Below are 15,278 nucleotides of genomic sequence, written 5' to 3' on the forward strand. Positions count from 1 at the left end.
GACATTGGCCATTGGACTTCTAGGATGGCCACTGAAGCATCGTCCCTCTCTGGGGAATTGGAGCAGCCAAAGACAAAAGACCTGGAGATATATTCCCCACAAAGGCATCTCAAGGAAATGCCCGGGTTGGTCACTCTTGTGGACAAGCCCACTGACGGACATGGAACTTCCAGTGTGTGCTCCATCAACTCTGAACATGAGCAGACAAGCAGAGTTCACCAGAGGCTGGAGCATAACAGGCGGAGAGCAAACCCAAACAAACAGAAAAAGGCAGAGCAGAGCAAAGAGACAATGCAGGGGAGAGGGGAAAAAAAAAGTATAATAATTATTATGCTTCGACAAGAGAAGATATTGCAACTTCAAAACAAGAACAAGATGCTCTAACGAGGAACATGTTCAGAATCAAAAACCCCAGTTGTCTATTCAAAGTCTGATGTCAGGAATAAAAACTCACTAGAAACAGTGGGGAGTAAAGTGGAGGAATCTTCCAAGAGGAGCTCAAAATATAAGCAGGTGGTAAAAGAGGAAAGATTAGAAAATTACAGGACCAACATCCTAATATTGGGAGTTCCAGGGAAAGAGCTAAGAACAACAGAAGAGGAAATGTCCCAGAACTGAAGGAAATGAACATGCAGATTAAAATGGCATGAATGGAGCAACAAAGACCCACACCAAGGCACATGACAGGGACATTTTCCAACTCGGAGGATAAAAATGCTCCCAGGGGACAAATATGCAAACAAAAAAAAGTGACACACAAAGGACTAAGACTCAGAATGGCAAGCTCTTCTCAGTGGTAGCACCGAGACCAGACAAGGGAGCCATCCATGCCTTCAAAATTTTGGGTGAAAATTATTTCCTGCCTAGAACTGTACACTTAGCCAGATGATCAAGTTTTGGGAAAAAGTAAAGACATTTTCCATCAGGCAAGGTCTCAAAGAGTTTACTGGCCACCCTCCCCTTCCAGGAAGCTATTGGAAATGGTCCTCCATCAAAACAGGGAAGAAACTAAAACAGGAAAACGCATGGTATTCAGGAAAATGGAATCAAACTCAAAGAAGAGGTAAAGCGAGGGAAGGTCCAGGTGGCGGCTAGGCACCAAGCTAAGTCTAGACCCGAGCAGGTGGAAGGCGCTGAGAAACTCGGCTTCAGGATTTGTAACCGCCCCCTGCACCCGAGGTGCTGAGAGAAAGGTGGGACAGAGTCTGAATCAGTAACGAGCACATAAAAAGCTAAGTGGTACGTACGCGGAAACAGTAGGTACACGGTAAAAACACCATCGTTATTAACCCCCGGGTCAACTACAAGTTACAGGACAGGAAAAACCATCTTAATAGAGTACATGAGTCAAATGCGAATAGTACTTATAAAATCGTAAGATGTAAACACTAAATACCGATCTAGCCAAAATGAGGATTACTGGGATGCTTCCATGGTAGGGGCTGGGGTCAGGGACAGAAAGGATAAGCTGTCCTCTTCCACGATGGGATAACATTAGATAATGTCTAGAAGTGAAAAATGAAGTCGCAACATGAACATGTGATTTAAGAACTGGAGGCAAATGACAAGAAGCAGTTAAAACATTTGAAAGTGTTTTGCCTCTGATGAGCAGGAAATCAAGAGTGGGGAGCGTGGAAGGCTTTTTTTGTAACTAACCCTGTAGGACTGTTGGCTGTTTAAACTCCATCCACAACAATACTGATAACCATAAAGACCAAAAACAAAGGTGCCAGAGGAGAAACGGTGGCTCAGGGGAGAAGGGACCCAGGACCGAGCACACAAGATGCTGTTTCCTTTTCATCCAATAATTCCTCAAGTGCCCATGATATTACTGCACTTCACAGACCACCCTTCACAGTTATTTTTAAAGTAGAATTGTGGGGTTTGGTTACACACAGTGGAGAGGAAAACAAAGACCCCATTGTGGGCGAAATATTACTAAGAGGATTAGTCACATTAAAGTCTTATTAGCTCAATATTTTAAAGAAAGTATTTGAAAACGTTTTAGAGTAACACCATGTGGTAGTAACACAGTCCCATGCTAAACACATATTGTTGGGGGTCCCCAGTCCTGAGGAAAGGATGGCAAATGAACTGCCTGGGGGCCAAAACAATGTATTCTTGGTCAGCCTTCATCTGCTAATGGGTATTTGTTAAAGGGATTCTTGGTGTGTTGAAGGGAAAAGCATGATGAATTAGGTCTGGACTCTCTGTAAATGTTTTCTTACTGCGGTTTTCTTTAGCAATTAATGTTCCACGCCAGGGTGTTGGGGGTGAAAGAAATCTGCTCAAGGAGGAAAACGTATTCCTCACTGGGTCCTTTAAGGGAAGGCTTTTTTCCTCTCCTTTTCTGCCTTCTTCCTTTCTCTTTAATTCATTTCTGGTTAGATTTGATACTGGATGGGAACAATTTAAGGCTCATGCTGTGGAAAACTGATAATAATCTATAAAAAGCTTTGGCTTCTACTCAAAGCAGCATTTTACAGACCCCAGGTAGAACAAATCACTGTGATCCCTTAGGCTGTTTTCGGTCATGGAAAACATCCTGGCCTAGTCCTGGCTTATAGTTACTACAACTTGCTGTGTGATCCTGAACAAGTGGCCTAACCTCTCTGATCTCAGTTTGCACACGGGCAAAGTGAAGAACATGTCCTGGCCTTTTCACTACCCAGAAATCTCTCACTACAGACCAGTGGTTCTGATAGAAATACAATGTGAGCCACAAGATGTAATTTTCAATGCTTTCGTCCACTTGATAAAAAGAAGTCAAAATAAACAGTTGACATTACGTTCAACACAATATTCCATTAAATTTAATTCCCTTTAAGATACCCAGTATCCATGTAAAATATTATCAGCTAAACATACAACCAATATAAAAAATAATGAGGTGCTTCATGTTTCCACACTAGGTTTTGAAGTCTGGGGTGCGTTTTACACTGAGAGCACAGCTCAAGAAGGGTTAGCTGTATGTGCCCAGTGGCTAACTCTACTAGAGGGAGCGACAGTCACCAACTTTGAAAGATTTTGCTTTCCCAAGAGCAGCTACGAGGAATAACTGGTTTACTCTCACATTTATAGCTCCAGTCAAAAGCAGAAGCAATCTCATGCTTCCCTAGCTTGATTAACTTAACCATATTGTCCTCAAAATATAGACTTACCATGGGGCATTTGGAATATTCAGATTGGCTCATGGACCCACCCTCATTACTCTCTTCAGACCCTTAAGAGTCTGGGGGCCATAAGTAGACTAGATAGCACCTTAGGGTCTCCTCCAGCTCTACCAGTTGTTAATGTCAGCATTTGATCACTGGCAACAGTATTAAATTTGCAGGCGCTTATCAGTGATGTAAATATTCAGGGTTTTAAATAGGGAGTGGGTCACCTGCCTAGGGGGAGTATGGGAGGGGTCAGGCAACTGATCTCATGATAGAGCCCGTCCCCTCCAAGCTCACAGCACTCTTGACAGCTATCCTTAACCTCTGATGCTGCAAAATGACACAAGAGGCATGCATGTTGATTGCATAGAATCCATATGCTTTCACAGTGGAAGTCTTCAGAAATCACATAGTTCAGTACTCTGTGCATCTCTCTCCTCCAAGTGACCTGCCCGAGATCACGTATTTGGTTAGGGCCAGAACGACTGTCCCAACTCGATAAAATGCTCTTTTCACTTAACAACTTAAATTTCACGCATTAAAAACAAAACAATCATAAAAATCTCTCCGTTGGAAATGAATTGAGGATTCTTAAGATACCATCATATTTGTGCATTCAAAAACATCAGAGATGCCCATTTGAGGAAAGCATCCTAGGAACTCGTTTGGAAAATGGGGTTTTAGAAGAATGCACTGACCCCTCTGTCCCTAGTCTGAGTTGAGCGGCAACGTCCAGCTAGATTTCCAGCCTCCTGACAGCCCTACTCGCTTCCAACTGCCCCCCCCAACCCTAACTTGCATGAGCCATTTCCTGACATTGATCCTGATGCTGCTAGTTCCAACAAACAGGGGACTCAGGGGTTTCTGCACACCGACAGACCCCTTGGTTTGTCTCAAGTCTGAAGTCAAGGGGGAATTCTCTCAGCCACCAAAGACTCTCAGCTCAGTCCTGAAAGGGGTTTTTCCTCCAATTGTCTGTCGTGTCCCTACAGTTTCCTTGCGCCACCAAATGTGTAAGGGAATATAGAGTAACACCAGCCCCTAGACTGTCTAATCACTTAGCATATTGTACAGTGCTTAACACAGTGAGCCCTTACAGCTGTCCGTTTATCTTTATTTCACAAATCTGAACACAGGACCAGCATATACTCATGCTCAGTATGGTGAAATTTAAATGGAAGTAAAATAAATCATGAAAATAGTATTCCCTTTCCACAAAAAATATATCAGAAATCCTATTACTGACCCACAATGAGGGTTAAGGACCAAGTCTACACATTCTTTGCTTTATTTTGGAATGATCTCAATGACACGTGCTATTTCCAGTTATTTCATACTTCTCAGATGTTTGAAACAGCAGTCTATGTGGCCTGTCTCTAGTTAGGAAAAAGTGGGAAAACAAATTAAGTTGTACTTAATTGATACAGATTTTGCAGGAGAGAAAATATTGCAAAACATGGGATTCCAGCACAGAAAAAAAATATAATAAAAATGGAGACTTGGTACGCAAGGACCACGAACAATAGAACCACACCATATTCCCCGATGGCAGTGATGGTGGATGCATAAAATCTGGAATAATCCCAAGACTAATGGAAATGCAGGTACCTTTTCAAAAATAAGGACCCAAGCCCGTGCTCTGAATCCCTAGGACAGCTTCCATCTTGAGCTTCCAAATCCTCCTTCCCCCACCCTGGATGTGTGGTCACTTTCTGAAGCCAATGGCTGAATTATGCAATCGAACCTGCTAAAGCAAGTGCCAAAATTAGATGCCAAGCACATAAGGCATGCTATTGGCAGCATCCTTCATCTGGTTCTCAAGTTCCCAGCTAACTCCAATGTCCAGAGCTACTCAAGAGTTTCAGCTGGAGGATTCTAAAGAGTGTGAGCGACGGGACTAAAAAAAGATGTCAAGACTGGCACCAACCGAATGCAAGGCTGTTTGCGACACCAGGAGCCAAGAAACCAGCCCATGGCTCCGTGGCATTCTTCTACTCTGCAACGAAGATACGTGAAGCTTGATGCATCACGTCGTTCCAAAAACGGAGATGCAGGAAGGAAAAAGTAACATCAGTGATGCCATTATCCTTCCTCATTGTAACAGTGCAGGGGGAATTCGTTATAATGGACATAGAACTTTGTTCCCCGACTGATGCAACAAATATCTATTTGTTTGTTTGTTTACTGATGTATTTATTGAACACCTCTCCTCACACAAGCTTTGCTCTGGGTAGCAGGTATACTGCAGTGAACAAAACAGAGATTAATCCCTGTTCCTAAGGAGCATATATTCTAGTCAGGAAAAACAGAACAACAACAACAAAAAGCAAGAAAAGGCACACTGTGCCCAATGGTGGGAAGTGTTATGAAGAGCAAAAAAAAAAAAAAATGTGTTGGACAGGGTATGCGGGAGAGGGGCTGAGAACTGATATGAAGGCCTCACATTTAAGCAGGTATCTGAAGGAGGGGAGGGTATGGACCACGGAAATATGGGAGAAGAGAAGCCCAGACACAGAGGACAGAAGGTGCAAAGGCCCTGAGGTAGGAACATGCTTCATCCAACTTTCCATCATGTCTTGCCAGACTTACTGTTAACCAGCTCCTAACAGGCCTCTCTGCTTTCACACCTCTCCCTCCTTTTACTTTCCCTCCTATCTCTAGAGCAGCTAGAATGATCCTTTAAAAATCAAAGCCAGACTATGTCAGTCTTTTGCTTAAAAGTCTCACTGGCAAATTAAAATCCAAACCCTTTAAAATGGCCTACAGGGTCCTCCCAAACCTTCCTGCTTCCACCCCTCCTTCCCAACCCTCATACGCCACACACCACTTCAGATATGTGGCCTCCTCACAGTTCCTTTTAATACTCCAGACATCTTCCCTTCTCAAGGCCTTTACTGCTGTCTGATTGGAACACATTTAACCCAGAAGGCCACATGGCTTGCCCTCACTTCTCTATTTTGTTACCTGTTGCCTCTCCTGTCTCAGGTGCTTAAATATTTACTGAGAGAATGAGTCTCACCATCTCCTGCCTCCCTTCCGACACCACGGTGCTGACCAGCACAGGGGACCACCACACAGAGAGACAGACTGGTACCAGCGCAGACCACGGTCTCCCGCTGGGAGGCAAAGCCAGGACCCCAGTCTACCCAGCATCTTTCTCTGGCTCAATCCTCCACTCTCCCATTTCCTTCACCAACACCCCCTTCATCCATGTCCTCTCAGGAAAAAAAAAAAAAGGAATTTTTGTGGGGAATTCCCACAATTACTAAGCCTGCCCTCATACAATTATCCTATATTTATACACGCTTTGCTTCCCGTTTCAGCGGAATGAATACCCATCCGCCTATTGAACGCTCAAGAATACCTCCCGCCGTTTTTATCTTGTATCTTGTTTTTTCTTCCTACTTCAGCAAGACCCAGTTCCATAAATCACTCATCATTTCGCCTATATTTTCACCTCTCAGCTCTCACCAACAATTCTTCATGGCCGAATTACCTTCCACTAAACAAATCATCAAATGAAACACTCCCGTTACCCACGGTTGTCCCCTGGCTCCTCTCTCATCTATTCCGATCCACAGTCAACCAAAGAGACACCTACAATCACTTTCTTCCATATCTCCACCCGCAGCCATGGGGCTTCTGCCCGCCTCTCCCCACCTCAAACACTGTTCTGCCTGCGTCACTGGTGACTTCTCTGTTTGTGAAAGCTCAGGATGCCCTCAGTCCTCATTTTACCTGACTTCTCTGCAGCATGTGGTCACGTGGGGTCATCCCTTCCTGAAACTCTCTCTGGTCTCTCCGTGATTTCCCTCTGCCTTTCGGGGCGCTCCTTTTGACAGGGCTCCCTTCTCATCTTCCACCCTAGATAGTGGGCTCCACAGAGAGTCACATTCTCTCCTTCTTTCCCTCGCCTTCCTCATCCTCCCTGTCTCACCCTGACTCACTGAATCTACTTACGATCGTTTGAACAGTTCCTGTGCGTGCCATCCCCACCACGTTGTCTTAGTTTGCACTTGCATTTTTTTTTTCTCACCTGGGCCCCTGCAACAGCTTTGTACCTCATCCCATCCTCCGTGTTACTGCCTATGAAAGCTTTTAAACACAAATCTGATCATTCCTCTCTCTTGTTTTGATTCTCTGAATGGTAGACACCCTACGACTTTCAGGGTAAAATCTAAACTCCTCAGCATGGCATATCCTTAGCCCCTCAAACACTAGCTCCTATCTCCTTTTCCAGCCAGCCAACAGACTTGTAGCTCTTGTTTTACATACATGTACACCTCCTGTTTTTCTTACACGCGGAAATAATTTAACTACATTCTGTGCATCAACACACCTGAGGGTATCATACATAATCTTACACACAAACAAACCAAGGTGGCATAGCCTTTCGAGATTACAGTTCTAAGTTAATGTTTGGAGAATTTTCTGAAAAGATATTTAAAGCCAGCACATAAGAGGAAAAGCTGTCTCCTTCTGAACTTGTTACCATAAACATCTACGTAATGGACTGATTCCAAGCCTTTCCTGGTGATCCTCAAATCCCCGTCTTCGCATTACGTTAGTGAACACTCCACAGAGTCAACTTAAAAATGAGGAATAAAATATAAAACCCCATTATCATAAGTGTTCAATGGGAGAAAAGGCAAATAGACACATATACACATGGTCATGAGTTAAAGAATAAAAGACACTTTTTCTCACTCAGTAAGATTTCAGATATGTTTTAGCTGTTTTGCCAGTTTAAAAACTCCTCTCACAGCAAAATGACCAGTCTTCTTTTTCTCTCTTGAAAGCACTGAGAATATATAAATTGATTAACCGTCTGTTTACTACCACTGACCCAAGAAGATCTCTTTCATTCCATTCCTGAAGCCTAACTATAAAGTGTCAGGTTTACCATGAGTAGATTAGAAAAGTGAAATAAGGTACTTGGGGAAGATTTTTCAGGAGAGCCAAGGAGTACACCTTGTTTTCAGCAAATCATCTGATGGTCTGTCTTGATATTCTCACGGGTTAAATTGGAATGCAGTACCATCGTACATATTTGCAAAAATGATGGCGTGTCCTTTATGACATATATGGTACATGCCATATGTAACCACAACACACTTGCCAGTCATAAAGATCATCAGTGTCTGCCTGGAAGGCAGCCTCTAGCGGAATGCCACAGGGTTCTTTCACTGATCCAGTCCCATTCAATCTTTTCTTCTTCCAAATAATTAGCATAAAGACCTGGAGGGAACACTCATCTGAACTGGAGGACATAGAGTAGAAAAGAAGCAACTCTAGAGAGGAATGAAGACAAAATCAAAACTACCTCAGCCAATTTAAATGAAATTTAACAGGACTAAATGTAAAGACACACATGTAACTTAAAAAAAGAAGACCCACAAAAGCCTAAGGGAGGAGAACTCTGACTTCAGCCACAGTCCAGGTAAAAATGATCAACATGAGTATAACACAGATACTTAAAGTGCTAACATAACCTTACGTCACACTGATAAAGTAACTGCCTATTTACTCATTCAACAATGAGTTTGCACCTACTGGGAGAAAAACACCGAGAGATGAAGTCACAGTCCCATGCCCCTTAGCCCAGTCAGTGTGCAGACCACACTGTCATCATGAACGTTAATAAATTTAGAAGAACAGGGACAGAAAGGAGCTCAGGAGGAAGATGAGATGGTAGATTATTCAGGAGGGTTCATCTCCAGTGAGAAGAGGCTGAACACAGAAAACAGAAGCCTGAAGGGACAAGAGAAACATCTTCAAATGTATGACCAATAATAAAGGAGGATGGTTGGCATTTATTAAGGATTGGCGAAGGGCCAGGCACAAGGTACTCTATTATATTTTAATCCCTCCAAAATCGGTATTACTTTTCTCATTTTACCAACAAGGAAACAGCATTTTAAAAAGGTTATATAACCTGCCTGAAATGCCCCCAAAGGCAAAGGTGGGATATTGTATTCTAAAGTTTTATCTGCTTCTAGAATTAATGTAGAGGGAACATGTCCCATTTGGTCCCACATGATGAAACTAGCACCAAAGGGCAAAGGGACAGTGAGCAGAATTTCTGCAAAGCCTTATACTCTTATCTGGAGACATCCGAGAACAGGATGGAAGATGGGCAGAGGCACAAGCCTCGCTGAACGTTCCCCCATGGGAGGTGGACGTCCCTGCTCCATCTGGGACGCCGTGGAGACGTTTGTGACTTGGCGACAAGTTGGAAAAAGTCACCTCTGAGATCCTTTATGGCTCTTAGACTCATTGGTATGGGTCAGAAACTATTAAGTGCAATTTTTTAAAAAAGTAAATAAACACTTCCACGGAGTTGCCTGTCTTTAAAAACCAGGCCCATCTTTTTCTTGAAATAGGGCTTCAAGACGAAACCCATTGCTGTGCAGTAATCAACATTCTGCTGCTCGACTTCTGTCCTTCTGTCTGCTCGGTGTATCCACATACCCTTTCTGCTGTGGGGACTCCCACGACTGGCAGGGCTTTCTTACTTGTCCCCTGCAACACAACCTGGGCCCATCAGAGGCACCTGCCCCAGTTTTTGAATCTGAAAGGAGTGACCAGTTTCCCTGCAATGGTGACGGAGTATTCAAGGCAGCGCTGTCAGCCTCCTAAACTCACGCGTCCTCTGGCAGCCATGCCGTGGTAGCATTCGAACAGAACGGTCCCTGGGGCATGATCTTGACTGAGCTCCCAGGAGCTCAGCCTGCCTTGGTTTCTGCCACCTTTTTTTTTTTTTGCGCCCCCCCAGTAGAGCCAATGACTTACTTCATATCTTCCCAATAATTATTTTTCTTAGTGATAACATTTTTGTTGTTGTTTTTTGCTGGTAAGAACTGGTACATGTCTAACAGTATTCTATTCCAGAATAAGTCTGGCTAATTATGTGTGCTTGTCCCAGTGTAGTAAAAAAAAAAAATAAATAATATAATATATATATATATATATATATAGGCTACTCAAGCTAAAACCTACCTCTAACACAAACCAAGATGTTCCTTCTTCTAAAAAGCTGGCATCCAGGTGACAGAGAAAAATCCCAACTTAGAAAAAAAAAATCAGCTCTATCTATTAAGCTCTAGGAGATAACAATTACACTTCCATTAATCAACTGTGCAATAAATTATGACTCACTCTCTGGCTCATTCATTCAGCACATGGTTATTGAAAGCCTTCTCTGCACCAGGAAGGAAAGGAGCGTTTCCTAATGAACCCAAAAGGGTTTTGGCATCTATGTAAGCTAAAGCAGAGAAGGCTAAAGGTAGAATATTTGTAACGTTAAAGACACAGGGAAAAAAAAATACTATGGGCAAAACCTTTTAAAAAGTCATGCCATTTGTCTAGTACTGTGGAAAACTTAATCTTGTGCAGACTTTTATCCACTCATTTAATATCCAGCACACTGGGCCAACCCAGAAGAGGGTAACTGGTCACTCTCTGCAATTCTCTTTCCACATTTTACCTCCAGGAAGGATTCCCCTAAGCGTACTGAACTGCAACAGTGGGAAATGCAATGCAACTGGTTTTTGAGTAAAAACCTGGCTATCTGGAAAATTCTGGACACGACCCATTCTAAAGATCCAAGTTTTCAGGGTATCATACTAGTAAGCACCAAAGGTTATTTCAGTGATTGTTTAAAACAACTCTGGGGACATTCTTTAACATTATATATTTTCCTTCTGTCAGAAAAGAGAAAAACAGCAGGCGGCCAAATGGTGCCATCCCTTGAACTGCGCCATCTCCACCCTGGAAACATTTCTGTCTCGATTCCCAAGGTGGAAGAGAAAGGGGGCCTACGTGTGGAAGCTATTTTTAGCACCTAATTTCTTTTTTGAGAAACCCGTCCTTTTCTTGATGTGAATGATTACCAAGATGAGCTTTCCACTACAGTTTTAGATCAGAAATGAGCACATCATGGGGAAAAAAAAAATCACAGGAATTTTAAGGTTTTAAGATGGGAACTCAGCAAATTTGGTCCCGAGTTCTGGGGAAGGGCTTGTGGGCTAACTTTCTGCTTCAGTGATCCTCCAAAAAACCAGGAAAAGGACAAGCTGGAAAAGAGCAAGTCATTTTTCAAGTGATAAAAGGTTGAGTTTTGCAGGAGAGCTTACTCGGGAAAGCACGCGCATACACACGGAGATGCGTGTGTGCATAGACACAAAGGGAAGTCGACAGGCCCATTTCCATGTCTGAAGCCTAAATCTGTGAAAATACAGAGCAAAGTACCGGATCCAGTTCTGAGCTATTTGGGGCCCTGACACAGGAAGGACAGAAACCACACTAATATCTACGCCCGACATAAATCTGGTTTTGATTGTCTGGGAGATAAAATCAGCCCATGCCTGACAGTTTGACAACTGTTCAAGAAGCTCCAATGAGGGGCGGCCGTAGGGTTGTGTCTCTGGAACAATCAGTTTTATGAAAGAGGGAAGTGTCTGAGCCTCTAAGACCTTTTACCTGAAATCACCCACGCCTAGGGCTCCAACCTCAGAGGGAGAACTCAGCTTTCAGACCATGCAATTCAAGCCCAGAGTACACAACGGGGCTGGTTCAAAGGTGTCTGATGAAAGAACAGTGATTTTTAGAGGCGAAAAACAAGTGCCCTTTGGCCCACGAGGGGAGCCATCTTTCTTTTCTCCAAGCAGGCGTCAGGCAGTTTCAGGCTGAGCTCAGAGAGATTTGCATCCACGAGGCCAAGACAGCGGATGGACACACAGGTGTCACTCGGTGCCTCAGCTGGGTTGTCAGCTCAGCACACACACATGTCGTGTGTCAGGCACTGCGCTGCACCCCGAAACCTAACACTGCCTTAAGGTTCAGGGTGAGCACAGACCAGACTTCTGGGGAAACCTCTCAAGCGACTTACAGTAGACAAGTCATATCAAAACCAGGTGTGCGCCAGGCCTGCCGCCCAGGACGACCGCATCACTTCCTGAATGCCTGCCCCACGCCGGGCAGTGACTCAACTCAACACCTGCGTATGACAGGCATCGTGACCCTCCTTTCAGGGGGGAGGACGACGAGGCTCCGAGACACTCTGGGCCGCAGGGCTCCAAAGCCCTGTGCCCGTTTCCCTACTGCACGTGGCTCGCCCTGAGAACGCAAGTCCCAGTCCAGCCGGGAGATTCAGCCAGTTACCAGCACTCTGGGGGTGCCTGCGGGGAGCTGAACCCTTGCCGAGTTCTGGGGAGGGCATGCGGATCCAGGCGGCCCAGCGCCAGCCCTTACAGACCCTGCAGCTCAGGGGAGAGGACAGACTCGCACCTGTGTTCTAAGAAGGGCAGGGGAGGGCGTGCTGCAAGCACCGTGGGGGTGCCGGCGAGTCCCCAGGGAAGCACGGTGTGAGTGAGTGACGGAAGCTAAGGCCTAAAGGACTAGTTGGAATGATCCTGAATTTATCTTGATAAGGGAGGGGTAGGGGGGAGCGGGGAAGGGCTCAGCGCAGAGAAGAGGGCAGCGACCAGGAAGAAGATGAGCGCCAACGTGATCTGTACAGGAAACTGACAAAGGCGGGGGCAGGCTGGGGAGAAAGCCCTAGGGGTGAGGGTCCAAAAGAAAGCTGCTCGGGCGAGTGGGAGCCCAGAGCCTGCAGGGCCTTTCGGGCTGCTGCGTTCATCCTCTGTGCAGTGGGAAGACCCTGAGGGCCTTTAGGGTGAGAGGGGGCAGGACTGGGAAGAAAACAAGCCCAGAGTTGCATCTGAACACAATCAACCTAGGTGCAAAGTGGCCAGCTGGGGACAGAAGTGACCCTTATTTCATAGGCTCCCATGGACAAGAATCCTAGACAATGCTAGAAAAAAAAAAAATCCACAGTAAAGGAGAGAAAAATTCTTCCCACAATCCTTTCATCTAGAGAAAACCACAGTAATTATGTCCCTGCATTTCCCTCTGGTCTATCTTTACAGATTAAAAAAAGGGGGTGGCTATTCTTTTCAGGAGAAAGATCTGTATCCTGCCTTTTCAAATACATTAGATGAGCATTTCAAAAACATGATTTTTAATTGCTGTATAATATTCCAGCTCGATGACTGGCCCTGATTTACTGGAGCGGTTCCTTGCTGTTGGCACTTGCTGCTCTGCTCATCCAAGTGTAAGAACCTTTGTCAGCATCTGAGATTGTTTCCTACCTACGGATTTTTAGAGAATTACTGAGGCAATGGGTAAAACTGTTTAAAGGCTCTTTATTCATATGGTCAAAGGTTACGCTCACTGAATTATATTGTGGTCCTCATGTCACTGCTGCTGTTTCTTCATTTCAGCTGCTGAAAGTCTGGCGGAAGCAGCTGTGTCAGGTACACATAAATGTCTCCTCCCCCGACAACTCCATTTTAATTGAGAATTAACATATTAAAAAAAAACCCCTGCCAGCTTAAAGAAATTCATAAATTGGTACTTCATTATATCTAGTATACGTATTGGTGTTTATTTTTGGTGAGTTATTTAATCTTAGTGCTCAATTGCATGAAAAGATGCTCATCATCAGTAATCATCAGAGAAATGCAAATTAAACCCTCAATGAGATATCTCCTCGCAGCTGTCAGAATGGCCATCATCAAAAAGAACAAAAATAACACGTTGGCGAGGATGTGGAGAAAAGGGAACCCTTGTACACGGTAGGTGGAAATGTAAATTGGTGTAGCTGCTGTGGAAAACAGTACGGGGGTTTCTTAAAAAACTAAAAACAGAACTACCATATGACACAGCAATTCCACTCCTGGGTATATACCCCTAAAAAATGAAAACATTAATTCAAAAAGATACATACAAACCAATGTTCATAGCAGCATTATTTACAATTGCCAGGAAATGGAAGAAACCTAAGTGTCCAGCAACAGATGAAGGGATAAAGAAGATGTGTTGTGTGTATACACACACATATACACAATGGAATACTACTCACCCATAAAAAAGAATGAAAATTTGCCATTTGCAATGACATGGATGGACCTGAAGAGTACTGTGCTAAGTGAAATAAGTCAGAGAAAGACAAATACTGTATATCACTTATATGTGGAATCTAAAAAATAAAACAAGTTAGTGACTATAACAAAAAAGAAACAGACTCAAAGATACTGAGAACTAGTGGTTACCAGTGGGTTGAAGGAAGAGGCAAGATAGGGGTGGGGAATTAAGAGGTACAAACCACTATGTATAAAATAAATAAGCCACAAGGGCATATTGTACAGCACTGGGAACATAGCCAATATTTTATAACTATAAATGGATTATAACCCTTAAAAGTTGTGAATCACTATGCCTGTACACCTGAAACTTATATAATATTGTACATTAACTATACCTCAATAAAAATAAATAAATGGGCTTAAGCATTTTTTTTGCTCAATCTAAGGTACAAGACGGGTCCCCACACTGGGACTTTAATGCTGCTACGACGCAATGGCTTAGCTCGGCCATGCCCGTCTCCACCTCAGTGGAGATCCACTTTCATATAAGAAATCAATTTCCATCACCCCATAACTTCCTGGGTGTGGTCCTGAGCTCCCTCTTCTGCACGACTACGAGCTCCCACGCTGAGCCCTGACAACTCCATCACTGGTGAACTCGTTTTGTAAACCCAGTGCTGATAACAATCACCCCCTTCAGCACCACCACCAAGCATGGTTAGCGGGCTTGGTGCCTAGTGCTGCGGCAGATGTGGCAGAAAGTGAATTAAACCGTTCCCCAAACTCTAGAAATGTCTGTCAAAAACAGATCACACTAGCTTGGACAGACCTGATGAACTACAAGAAACAGAAACAGATCATCACCACCACATCGGTAACACACGCACATGGATGTGCTAAGAAAGCTGGGTGCAGGGAACTCCCGCCGCCCCACTAACAGCTCACAGACCACTTCTTGGATGTGACGCTTGTGTGATAGTTCATCAGGTTTCTCTGGCCCTTCAGTAGCTCCCACAACAGGAATGTTTATAAACGGAGAATGACTCAAACCCGGGAGTGACCAGTCAAGGACTCATAATCAGGGCAGTGACAGGGTCTTCTGTACAGATCCTGTGGGGTGAGCGTCTCCTCTCTGGGTTGTAAATTCCACGAATTAACAGGGACAAATGCCTGGTCTCGTTCACCATGGTTT

General features: G+C 44.2%; 1 protein-coding gene across 3 annotated transcripts in view; it reads right to left on the reverse strand.

The window, feature by feature from the left end:
• Positions 1-15,278, reverse strand: part of ETV6 (ETS variant transcription factor 6) — a 222,635-nt gene that overhangs the window by 90,382 nt on the left and 116,975 nt on the right. The gene's annotated exons all lie outside the window — the stretch shown is intronic.

The sequence above is a fragment of the Camelus ferus genome, chromosome 34 (assembly GCF_009834535.1).
Source record: "Camelus ferus isolate YT-003-E chromosome 34, BCGSAC_Cfer_1.0, whole genome shotgun sequence".
In the NCBI taxonomy this organism is placed as follows: domain Eukaryota; kingdom Metazoa; phylum Chordata; class Mammalia; order Artiodactyla; family Camelidae; genus Camelus; species Camelus ferus.